This window comes from Engystomops pustulosus, chromosome 4 (genome assembly GCF_040894005.1).
Source record: "Engystomops pustulosus chromosome 4, aEngPut4.maternal, whole genome shotgun sequence".
Classification (NCBI taxonomy): domain Eukaryota; kingdom Metazoa; phylum Chordata; class Amphibia; order Anura; family Leptodactylidae; genus Engystomops; species Engystomops pustulosus.
The window spans coordinates 60,818,030-60,831,909 of NC_092414.1; the positions used below are offsets into that span (position 1 = coordinate 60,818,030).

At 48.2% G+C, this 13,880-nt stretch overlaps 1 long non-coding RNA gene across 1 annotated transcript in view; it reads right to left on the reverse strand.

Moving 5' to 3' along the window:
* Nucleotides 1-13,640, reverse strand: part of LOC140128973 (uncharacterized) — a 22,264-nt gene extending 8,624 nt beyond the window's left edge. The window contains exon 1 of the long non-coding RNA XR_011855219.1: nucleotides 13,579-13,640. This is a non-coding gene — a long non-coding RNA (uncharacterized lncRNA). The remainder of the gene's footprint in view (nucleotides 1-13,578) is intronic.
* Nucleotides 13,641-13,880: the final 240 nt, after the last annotated feature.

Here is a 13,880-nt window from a genome sequence, read left to right on the forward strand (position 1 = left end):
TTAGGCAGCAGATTTTGTTACATCACAATGTAATGTATGTAATGGAGCATTTTACAGAGGTGATACAATATTACTACCTAGCACCAATTCACAAGACACATCCCCGGCCGCACCCAAGCTTAGTAAATACAAAATCAGACATATGCATAATGTACAGTAATGTATGGCCACACACTCATTACACACAGCTACATCAATACACTTGTGCCACATGTAGTCACACATATTTAGTACACATGAGCTGTCAATCAACTTGGGACTCTAAACCACCCACATCCGTTATGGACTAGTGGTTTGGTACACCAAATTGCTGTGTTCTATCCTTTAAAAAACCCAAACATTTATACTAACAGTCAGCCCAGAGGTCTCAGCACCCGGCTCAGTGCACTCTGTCTTTACTGTGCAAGCACCTCATTGCACTCACATCCGGGGGGGGGGGGGGGGGGGGGGAGCAGCGATTCCTGACAGTCACAGTATACAGTAGCATATGTACAGGTATACACTTATGTATGTACAAATATATTCCCATAACATAAGCACACACAAATCTAATTACAAGCTATTTATTACACATATATGCATCCAAATATTGCATTGAATGTCTATGAACACTCTCTGAGTTTATATTAGACAAACTTTTCACTTTGCGTATTACACACTTGTGTTTTACACAGATACTTGCATTCCAGCAGGATGGTTGGGTGTAGCTGAGGCTGACGAGAGGCTGCAGAGCTTCTCCCTATTCCTCCGGGAGCTTGCGGCAGCTTGGTACAGTGGACAGGATGTTTAGTTCATCTTGCAGTCTGCTGTCTATCCTTTGCTGGGGGTGATGTGCCGCTTGCACAATACAACTATGTGATGAATGGGAACTACTGACTCCGCTCCTATTTGCTCACCTGGGCTCCTACTTTCCCTCCTCCTACTTCTGGAAGATGAAGTTACTTCATACCAGCCTGAATTCCGGGAACTGCTGAAGTTATGCAGTGCTAAATAATAAGGTGAATCAGTGGAGCGCTGAGACGTCCCGACATTCACACATCCTGCAGTGCAGAGGTGGGGCCTCTAAACAGAAGGAGTGAACATACATGAAGCCATAGCCCTTTAACTGGGCATGAAGGAGAGAGTATACATTCCACCATATCCCTTTAACTGGGCGTGAAGGGGTGAACATACAAGACGATATATCCCTTTACCGGGCATGAAGTAGTGAACATCCATGGCAACATATCCCTTTAACTGGGCATGAAGGAGTGAACATACATGATGCCATATCCTTTTATCTGGGAAAGATGGAAGGAACATACATGCCACCATATCCCTTTAACTGGGCATGGAGGAGTGAACATCCATGCCACCATATCCCTTTAACTGGGCATGGAGGAGAGAACATCCATGCCACCATATCCCTTTAACTGGGCATGGAGGAGTGAACATTCATGCCACCATATCCCTTTAACTGGGCATGAAGGAGTGAACATCTATGCCACCATATCCCTTTAACTGGGCATGGAGGAGTGAACATCTATAACACCATATCCCTTTAACTGGGCATGAAGGAGTGAACATCTATGATGCCATATCCCTTTAACTGGGCATGAAGGAGTGAACATCTATTGCGCCATATCCCTTTAACTGGGCATGGATGAGTGAACATCTATAACACCATATCCCTTTAACTGGGCATGAAGGAGTGAACATCTATGACGCCATATCCCTTTAACTGGGCATGGAGGAGTGAACATCCATGCCACCAAATCCCTTTAACTGGGCATGCAGGAGTGAACATCTATGACGCCATATCCCTTTAACTGGGCATGGCGGAGTGAACATCTATGCCACCATATCCCTTTAACTGGGCATGGAGGAGTGAACATCTATAACACCATATCCCTTTAACTGGGCATGAAGGAGTAAACATCTATGATGCCATATCCCTTTAACTGGGCATGAAGGAGTGAACATCTATTGCGCCATATCCCTTTAACTGGGCATAGAGGAGTGAACATTCATGCCACCTTATCCCTTTAACTGGGCATGGAGGAGTGAACATTCATGCCACCTTATCCCTTTAACTGGGCATGGAGGAGTGAACATTCATGCCACCATATCCCTCTAACTGGCCATGGAGAAGTGAGCACTTAGGCTACCATATCCCTTTAACTGGGCATGGAGGAGTGAAAATCTATTGCGCCATATCCCTTTAACTGGCTATGGAGGAGTGAGCATTCATGCTACCATATCCCTTTAACTGGGCATGGAGGAGTGAACATCCATGCCACAGTATCCCTTTAACTGGGCATGGAGGAGTGAACATCTATGCCACCATATCCCTTTAACTGGGCATGAAAGAGTGAACATCTATGACGCCATATCCCTTTAACTGGGTATGCAGGAGTGAACCTACATGACACCATAGCCCTTTAACTGGGCATGAAGGAGTGAACATCTATGACGCCATATCCCTTTAACTGGGCATGGATGAGTGAACATTCATGCCACAAAATCCCTTTAACTAGGCATTGAGGAGTGAACATCTATGCCACCATATCCCTTTAACTGGGCATGGAGGAGTAAGCATTCATGCTACCATATCCCTTTAACTGGGCATGGAGGAGTGAACATACATGACACCATATCCCTTTAACTGGGCATGAAGGAGTGAACATCTATTGTGCCATATCCCTTTAACTGGGCATGGAGGAGTGAACATCAATGCCACCATATCCCTTTAACTAGGTATGGAGGAGTGAACATCTATGCCACCATATCCCTTTAACTGGGCATGGAGGAGTAAACATTAATGCCACCATATCCCTTTAACTGGGCATGGAGGAGTGAACATCTATTGCGCCATATTCCTTTAACTGGGCATGGAGGAGTGAACATCTATGCCACCATATCCCTTTAACTGGGCATGGAGGAGTGAACATTCATGCCACCATATCCATTTAACTGCGCATGAAGGAGTGAACATCTATTGCGCCATATTCCTTTAACTGGGCATGGAGGAGTGAACATTCATGCCACCATATCCCTTTAACTGGGCATGGAGGAGTGAACATCTATGCCACCATATCCCTTTAACTGGGCATGGAGGAGTGGACATCTATGCCACCTTATCCCTTTAACTGGGCATGGAGGAGTGAACATTCATGCCACCATATCCCTTTAACTGGGCATTGAGGAGTGAACATCTATGCCATCATATCCCTTTAACTGGGCATGGAGGAGTGAACATCTATGCCACCATATCCCTTTAACTGGGCATGGAGGAATGAACATTCATGCCACCATATCCCTTTAACTGGGCATGAAGGAGTGAACATTCATGCCACCATATCCCTTTAACTGGGTATGGAGGAGTGAACATTCATGCTACCATATCCCTTTAACTGGGTATGGAGGAGTGAACATTCATGCCACCATATCCCTTTAACTTGGTATGGAGGAGTGAACATTCATGCCACCATATCCCTTTAACTGGGCATGGAGGAGTGAACCTACATGACACCATATCCCTTTAACTGGGCATGAAGGATTGAACATCTATGATGCCATATCCCTTTAACTGGGCATGAAGGAGTGAACATTCATGCGACCATATCCCTTTAACTGGGTATGGAGGAGTGAACATTCATGCCACCATATCCCTTTCACTGGGCATGGAGGAGTGAACATTCATGCCACCATATCCCTTTAACTGGGCATGGATGAGTGAACATCCATGCCACCATATCCCTTTAACTGGGCATGGAGGAGTGAACATTCATGCCACCATATCGCTTTAACTGGGCATTGAGGAGTGAACATCTATGCCACCATATCCCTTTAACTGGGCATGGAGGAGTGAACATCTATGCCACCATATCCCTTTAACTGGGCATGGAGGAGTGAACATTCATGCCACCATATCCCTTTAACTGGGCATGGAGGAGTGAACATCTATGCCATCATATCCCTTTAACTGGGCATGGAGGAGTGAACATCTATGCCACCATATCCCTTTAACTGGGCATGGAGGAATGAACATTCATGCCACCATATCCCTTTAACTGGGCATGAAGGAGTGAACATTCATGCCACCATATCCCTTTAACTGGGTATGGAGGAGTGAACATTCATGCTACCATATCCCTTTAACTGGGTATGGAGGAGTGAACATTCATGCCACCATATCCCTTTAACTTGGTATGGAGGAGTGAACTTTCATGCCACCATATCCCTTTAACTGGGCATGGAGGAGTGAACCTACATGACACCATATCCCTTTAACTGGGCATGAAGGATTGAACATCTATGATGCCATATCCCTTTAACTGGGCATGAAGGAGTGAACATTCATGCGACCATATCCCTTTAACTGGGTATGGAGGAGTGAACATTCATGCCACCATATCCCTTTCACTGGGCATGGAGGAGTGAACATTCATGCCACCATATCCCTTTAACTGGGCATGGATGAGTGAACATCCATGCCACCATATCCCTTTAACTGGCCATGGAGGAGTGAACATTCATGCCACCATATCCCTTTAACTGGGCATTGAGGAGTGAACATCTATGCCACCATATCCCTTTAACTGGGCATGGAGGAGTGAACATCTATGCCACCATATCCCTTTAACTGGGCATGGAGGAGTGAACATTCATGCCACCATATCCCTTTAACTGGGCATTGAGGAGTTAACATCTATGCCATCATATCCCTTTAACTGGGCATGGAGGATTGAACATCTATGCCACCATATCCCTTTAACTGGGCATGGAGGAGTGAACATTCATGCCACCATATCCCTTTAACTGGGTATGGAGGAGTGAACATTCATGCTACCATATCCCTTTAACTGGGTATGGAGGAGTGAACATTCATGCCACCATATCCCTTTAACTGGGCATGGAGGAGTGAACATTCATGCCACCATATCCCTTTAACTTGGTATGGAGGAGTGAACATTCATGCCACCATATCCCTTTAACTGGGCATGGAGGAGTGAACCTACATGACACCATATCCCTTTAACTGGGCATGAAGGATTGAACATCTATGACGCCATATCCCTTTAACTGGGCATGAAGGAGTGAACATTCATGCCACCATATCCCTTTAACTGGTTATGGAGGAGTGAACATTCATGCCACCATATCCCTTTAACTGGGCATGGAGGAGTGAACATTCATGCCACCATATCCCTTTAACTGGTTATGGAGGAGTGAACATTCATGCCACCATATCCCTTTAACTGTGCATGGAGGAGTGAACATTCATGCCACCATATCCCTTTAACTGGGCATGGAGGAGTGAACATTCATGCCACCATATCCCTTTAACTGGGCATGGAGGAGTGAACATCCATGCCACCATATCCCTTTAACTGGGCATGGAGGAGTGAACATTCATGCCACCATATCCCTTTAACTGGGCATTGAGGAGTGAACATCTATGCCACCATATCCCTTTAACTGGGCATGGAGGAGTGAACATTCATGCCACCATATCCCTTTAACTGGGCATTGAGGAGTGAACATCTATGCCACCATATCCCTTTAACTGGGCATGGAGGAGTGGACATCTATGCCACCATATCCCTTTAACTGGGCATGGAGGAGTGAACATTCATGCCACCATATCCCTTTAACTGGGCATTGAGGAGTTAACATCTATGCCATCATATCCCTTTAACTGGGTATGGAGGATTGAACATCTATGCCACCATATCCCTTTAACTGGGCATGGAGGAGTGAACATTCATGCCACCATATCCCTTTAACTGGGCATGAAGGAGTGAACATTCATGCCACCATATCCCTTTAACTGGGTATGGAGGAGTGAACATTCATGCTACCATATCCCTTTAACTGGGTATGGAGGAGTGAACATTCATGCCACCATATCCCTTTAACTGGGCATGGAGGAGTGAACATTCATGCCACCATATCCCTTTAACTGGGCATGGAGGAGTGAACCTACATGACACCATATCCCTTTAACTGGGCATGAAGGATTGAACATCTATGACGCCATATCCCTTTAACTGGGCATGAAGGAGTGAACATTCATGCCACCATATCCCTTTAACTGGTTATGGAGGAGTGAACATTCATGCCACCATATCCCTTTAACTGGGCATGGAGGAGTGAACATTCATGCCACCATATCCCTTTAACTGGTTATGGAGGAGTGAACATTCATGCCACCATATCCCTTTAACTGGGCATGGAGGAGTGAACATCCATGCCACCATATCCCTTTAACTGGGCATGGTGGAGTGAACATTCATGCCACCATATCCCTTTAACTTGGCATGGAGGAGTGAACATCCATGCCACCATATCCCTTTAACTGGGCATGGAGGAGTGAACATTCATGCCACCATATCCCTTTAACTGGGCATGGAGGAGTGAACATAGGAGACAGTTACATTAGAGTTACATTCACTGTATAATAGCTGTTACAGATCTCGCAGTCTGCCTCCAGGCACTATGCTGGCACTATCCTGGCACTATGCTGGCAGTATCCCGGCACTATGCTGGCACTATGCTGGCAGTGCTGGCACTAGTGGAGAAATGCTACCAATCCCTTCGGAGATGATGCTGTTGCTCCTGCTGCCTTTGCAGCTTTCTCCGTTTCCTGGGCCACTCAATGTCATCTCAATGTGGATGAGAACTCTGTCAGTTCTCTCAGCCTCCACTAGGTGCGCCTGTTCTCTCATGTCCTAGTGGTGGAATCTCTGAAGCTATGTAATCCTTATTGAGCACCTGACAAGTGATGCTGACAATACTCAGTGTAATTGCACTGTACATCTTTTATTAACCCCTTAAGCATACCTCCTAACTTTTGGACGAGAGAAAGAGGGACAAAAGCCCCTCCCCCTTTTTTTCTAAACGCCCATTGTCCCACCCACAAGCATAGTACAATATCGAACGATGCCTCTTACTTTGGCCACCCCACCCCCATGGACCCTTATAATACCCCCTAATGCAAATCTGCAACATATAAAACCCCTCTTTAATTTTATCCTCCCTTTACATTTAGTTTTCGACTTTTATTTATCTCCCCAAACTTACACATAAATCTATCTGTACTCAAACCCCCACCCCTCCTCACATGGTGTGGTCCCAGTTCTCTATCCTCCTCATAATGTATCCTCCTGTCCTCCAGCCTCCTCCTGTAGTCTCCTGTCCTCCAGCCTCCTCCTGTAGCCTCCTGTCCTCCAGCCTCCTCCTGTAGTCTCCTGTCCTCCAGCCTCCTCCTGTAGTCTCCTGTCCTCCAGCCTCCTCCTGTAGCCTCCTGTCCTCCAGCCTCCTCCTGTAGCCTCCTTTCCTACAGCCTCCTCCTGTAGCCTCCTGTCCTCCAGCCTCCTCCTGTCCTCCAGCCTCCTCCTGTAACCTCCTGTCCTCCAGCCTCCTCCTGTAGCCTCCTCCTGTAGCCTCCTGTCCTCCAGCCTCCTCCTGTAGCCTCCTGTCCTCCAGCCTCCTCCTGTAGCTCCTGTCCTCCAGCCTCCTCCTGTAGCTCCTGTCCTCCAGCCTCCTCCTGTAGCCCCCTGTCCTCCAGCCTCCTCCTGTCCTCCAGCCTCCTCCTGTAGCCCCCTGTCCTCCAGCCTCCTCCTGTCCTCCAGCCTCCTCCTGTAGCCCCCTGTCCTCCAGCCTCCTCCTGTCCTCCAGCCTCCTCCTGTAGCCCCCTGTCCTCCAACCTCCTCCTGTAGCCCCTGTCCTCCAGCCTTCTTCTGTGACCTCCTGTCCTCCAGCCTCCTCCTCCTGTAGCCTCCAGCCTCCTCCTGTAGTCTCCTGTCCTCCAGCCTCCTCCTGTAGTCTCCTGTCCTCCAGCCTCCTCCTGTAGCTCCTGTCCTCCAGCCTCCTCCTGTACCCTCCTGTCCTCCAGCCTCCGCCTGTAGCCTCCTGTCCTCCAGCCTCCTCCTGTAGCGCCTATCCTCCAGCCTCCTCCTGTAGCCTCCTGTCCTTCAGCCTCCTCCTGTAGCCTCCTGTCCTCCAGCCTCCTCCTGTAGCCTCCTGTCCTCAAGCCTCCTCCTGTAGCCTCCTGTCCTTCAGCCTCCTCCTGTAGCTCCGGTCCTCCAGCCTCCTCCTCCTGTCCTCCAGCCTCCCCTCCTGTCCTCCAGCTTCCTCCTCCTGTCCTCCAGCCTCCTCCTGTTCTCTATCCTCCTCCTGTGTCCTCCAGCCTCCTTCTCCTGTCCCCAAGCCTCCTTCTGTCCCCCAGCCTCCTCAAGCATCCTCCTGTCCTCCAGCCTCCACCTGCCTTCTAGCCTCCTCCTGTCCCGCAGCAGCCTCCTCCTGTCCTCCAGCAGCCTCCTCCTGTCCTCCAGCATCCCCCAGCAACCTCCTCCTGTCTTCCAGCAGCCTCCTCCTGTACCCCAGCAGACTCCTCCTCTATTCTCCTCCTGTGCCCCAGCCTCCTCCTGTAGCCTCCATCCCCCTATTCTCTTCCTGTAGCCTCCACCCCCCTGTCCTCCTCCTGTGCCTCAGCCCCCCCCTGTTCTCCTCCTGTAGCCTCCAGCTCCCCCTGTCCTCCTCCTGTAGCCTCCAGCCCCCCTGTCCTCTTCCTGTGCCCCAGCCCCAGCCCCCCCCCTGTCCTGCTCCTGTAGCCTCCAGCCCCCCTGTCCTCTTCCTGTAGCCTCCAGCCTCCCTGTCCTGCTCCTGTAGCCTCCAGCCCCCCTGTCCTCTTCATGTGCCCCAGCCCCCCCCCTTGTTCTCCTCCTGTAGCCTCCAGCTCCCCCTGTCCTCCTCCTGTAGCCTCCAGCCCCCCTGTCCTCTTCCTGTGCCCCAGCCCCCCCTGTCCTGCTCCTGTAGCCTCCAGCCCCCCTGACCTCTTCCTGTGCCACAGCCCCCCCTGTCCTCTATCCTCCTGCTGGCTCCTCTCCCTGTGGCCCCCTGTCCTCCTCCTGTAGCCTCCAGCCCCCCTGTCCCCTCAGTCTCTTACCTGCAGTCATTCAGCTTCTCCCGGGCTGGAGTCTGAATGACTCGCGGAGGGGGTGTGGCCAGCCGGGGGCGGGGCTAGCTCCTCACATGATTGGTGCAGACATCATGTGAGGAGGTAGCAGGGGCTCGTCCCGCCTCCTCCCGGCCCCCATGCCTCGGCTGCTCTGCAGCTCTAAACTACGGGGTCTGGAGGAGGCGGGACAAAGCGGGAAAAGTGGGCGGGGCCCGGGACAACCTCTCCCCCGTCCGTTGCAGCGTGACAGAGCCCAAAAAACAGGACTGTCTCACTGAAAACGGGACGGTTGGGAGGTATGACCTTAAGGACGCAGCCATTAAATAGCTTAAGGCTCAGCCCCATTTTTTGGATTCTGACCTGCGTCTCTTTATATGGTTATAATTTTTTGAATTCTGTTACTTATCAAAGCGATTCTGAGATTGTTTTTTCCCCACATGTTGTACTTCATTTTAGTGGTAAATTTTGGATGATAAGTTTTGCGTTTATTTACAAGAAGAAAAAAAAAATTATGAATTTTTAGAAAAATTTTCGAAATCCGAAATCATCGCATTTTCAGGCAGATAGATTTACCACCTAAATAAGTTGCTGGATAACATTTCCCATATGTCTACTTTACATTTTCATCATTTTTGAAATGTTTGGATAATTTATTTTGATGTTGCGCGGCCTACAATTCGAATAGAGATTTTCCGTATTTTCAGAATTTACTCTTTTGCGGATAAATACAGTTTTGAATGAAATTTTACATATTTAGCATCAAAACCCCCGTATATGATCAACCCATTTTCAAATCTGCACCCTCATACTAAGTACAAGTAAATCCAAGCACTCCGTACGTGTTTTTGATGCCAGAAAGTGATATTTATTATATTTATACAGAAGTGATCAAAAGGTGTGACGTTTCGACCTACACTCAGGTCTTTGTCAAACACTGAAAGACATAAAGGCGATTGTACATAAATATTTACATAAATATTTACATATATACATAAATGCGTTGGTAGGATCATAAATGACCATGATGGTATAAGGTATGCGGAGTGAGGGAGGCAATATCCTATGCTGACACCAGGTAAGAACATGTAGCCAGACTGGACTTGTACTTGGATATTATCGGGGTGGGAACCCTAATCCTTAACAGCACCCAATATCGATGTGCGACCGCACGAATTAGATGACTACTTGACCCTTACGGTTCGGCACTCGAAGAAACTATGACCAGTTCGTTCTTAACTTACAACCAGGAAGAAAGAGAAGCAATACTATCCCAGGTTAGCATTGCACGGGATTTTCTGCAGACACCTCCAACAGAATTCAGAATACGTGACCTCGAACGAACCTCTAAGAGGTTAACAAACTATGAACTACACTGCGCAACCCTGGTAGAATATATCAAGGTTGAAAGGATACCACGTGGCCTGCGGGTACCACTGCGACCTACAATATTTAGTGACAACACTGAATATTGTAAACAATTTGAATCCATATTAAATAAATGTGCTTTTGATCTTATGACACTAACTGTCTCTAATCTCCATAAAGAAATAGAAGAATTGAAACAACAAGTCACCACCATAGAACAACAGTTATCGGATACACTTGCGGCAGAAGAATTCACACAACAGAAAGAACAACTCTCCAAACATCTCAGCGAACACCGAAAACTCGTCGAGGCTACCAAAAGACGCAAATTCCTCCGTGACACCGAGGATTACAGACAAAAACGAGTCTACAAATGGCACGACAACTACTCTTCCAGACAAGGTCGACATCACAGCAGACCATCATCCAGAGAGTCATCACTTTCGGACTCAGGTCCAGAGAGCTCCACATACCAACGTCAGCAGCATTTTTTAGACCAACACTCACGTCCAAGAGGAAGAAGACGAGGAGGGGCCACAGGCGGACCACCCAGGGAAGGACCCACGATGACAACACGCTCCCAGGTAGGAACTGTCCTAATCCCCAATCCCTTACCGTCAATATATCCTCCCACTCACTAAGTCCCGCACAGATAGAACTACTACAGAAAGGTCTATCCTTCTGCCCCACGTATCAGTTTGATACGTTTCAATTGGACATGGACCTCCAGAGGTTTTTCCGCACCATCAGACTCAAAGGATACTTCCAGGAGTCTGAGAACCCACGACATCCCTTGGTAGACAATACTGACTCCATGATAGATATCAGGAATCTGGGCCTGAGGAACAGAAGCACATTCATGCCACCCAAGTCCATCCCCGCCATCGAAACATACATCCACATGGTCACCAAGGACATCGAGAAGTTTCGTGGTGACCTCAACCGCGGTCATTACAAAACTCAGAGCAACATGTCAGCCATGGACAGACAAGCACTGCGTGCATTACTACAGAACAAGGAGGTTATTATCAAACCCGCCGACAAAGGCGGAGCACTGGTAATAATGGACAAACGAGACTATGTGGACGAATGCCTACGACAATTAAACGAGGAACACATATATCGCAAACTATCCAAAGACCCTACGCCCGATATCAAATCCCTGATCCAAAACACTCTAGACAAATACTTAGAACAGGGCCACATCTCAACAACCACTTCCCGTTTTCTCACTAATCCCCATCCAGTCATACCAGTCTTCTATACCCTCCCTAAGATACACAAACGGCTCAACAAACCACCAGGTAGACCCATCGTGGCTTCAACAGACTCCATTCTATCTCCATTATCCATCCTCCTGGAAAAAGTTCTCACACCTCTAATCCGCAGCACTCGGTCATTCTTACTTGACACCTCATCATTCCTCCATCTCATTCGCACACTTGATCCTATCCCCTCCTCAGCCAGACTAGTCACATGGGATGTGACTAGTCTCTACACATCCATCCAACACAACAAGGGCATTCTAGCCATCACCGAGCTACTGACTGAACACTCCTTCGAAGCATCCAAAATCTCCTTCTACACGGACCTCCTCACTCTAGTCCTAGAACAGAACTATTTCATGTTCCAAGACCAATTCTACCTTCAACTACAAGGGACGGCCATGGGCTCAAATGTAGCACCCCCTTATGCCAATTGCTTCATGGACCATTTTGAGAGACGCTTCATTTACAACCATCCTCTCTTCATACAGCACGCCATCATGTATAAGAGATACATTGATGATATCTTCTGCATCTGGGACGGCCCACCTGAGACACTCCTCCAGTTTCACCACCATATGAACTCCATTTACTCCGAACTACAATTCACATTACATCACGACCCAGTCACCATTAGTTTCCTGGACACCACCGTTACCCTCCACGACTCAGGGCTCCTGGTTACTGATCTTTACCGCAAAGACACAGACCGCAATAGTCTCTTACACTATACCAGCTGCCATTCCCCCACAACCATCCAGGCCATACCACGTTCACAATTTACCCGTGTCAGACGCCTAGTCAGCGATATCAATACACAAAACACCCGCCTTGTCGAAATGGCAGATAGATTCAGAGAAAGGGGATATCCGGAGCAAGTCATCACGGATAGCATGACAGTACGCCACACCACCCCCAACACCACTCCCCCTCACCCCAGAATACCATTTGTACATACATACCATCCAGTCTCCAACAAAGTACTTCGCATCCTCAGAAGACACTGGTCAGTTCTGACCAGGGCCCTACCAGAAATTCCAGAATTCCAGCAACCTCTCCTACCGTGTAGAAAACGCCCCAAAAATCTCAGGGACTCCCTCATTCGAGCTGACATAGGCTCCAACACACACACAACACGACAACAATTTCTCCGCACACCCAAGAAGGGCACATTCCCATGTTTATCTTGTTCACAATGCACCAACGTTCTCAAAGGCAGTACATTCTCCCATCCCCACACTGGTCAAACATATCCCATCAGAGACTTCTTCACTTGCGACACAAATTTTGTCGTGTACCTCATCAAATGCCCCTGTGGCCTAATTTACATAGGTGAAACCACCCAAAGAGTCGGCGATCGGATAGGGCAACACAAGTCCACCATCAGGACCAACAACTTACTATTACCTGTTCCAGCCCATTTCCAGAGTAGGCGCCATAACGTATCCCAACTACGGTTTCAAGTCCTTGAACATGTACCTAAACCGAGGAGAGGTGGAAACCGTATACTATTGTTGAAGAAACGTGAATCTTATTGGATTCACACCTTGCAGAGTCTAGAACCACGTGGAATGAACAGAGACTATGAAATTTCTAGCTTTATCTGATGTAAACTGTTATATGACTGTTGTTATTTTATGATTATACTAACATGCTTTCTATCTTTCCTTCCCAGAGACCTTAGAAACCATACTTTTCTACAGTGGTAAGATCTCCTACGCACAACCCGCTTTCCATCTCTTATACACTCAATCTACCCCACGTCTCATAGCACCATACCTTCCCCTTCATAGACACACCATACTCCGGAATAGACAATTTTACCTATATAACCCCACATCACATCATCCATATCATACTGCATTTACCATTCACTCGATAAGCCCGTGGTACTACTAGCGCAGCCATCACCATGGCAACGCGCTTACACACAGCCCGACATCTACAGAGGCGGACCTACTCACTTGAGTCAACTCCTCCCCTCCACGCCTCCATTATACTTACCCCATGACTCATCCGAGCTCCTCCTCTATTCACCGCCACTCCTACACGTCACGTGACGTCACATGACCATCACGTGATCACCGCATCACACTAAGGGGGCGTTCCTTAGCCCTTTTAAACCCTTACACGGCGGCACACAGCAGCAGACTGCCTACAGACACATAGGGGGTCATTTATTAAGGGCCCGATTCGCGTTTTCCCGACGTGTTACCCGAATATTTCCGTTTTGCGCCGCTTGTACTTAAATTGCCCCGGGATTTTGGCGCACGCGATCGGATTGTGGCGCATCGGCGCTGGCATGC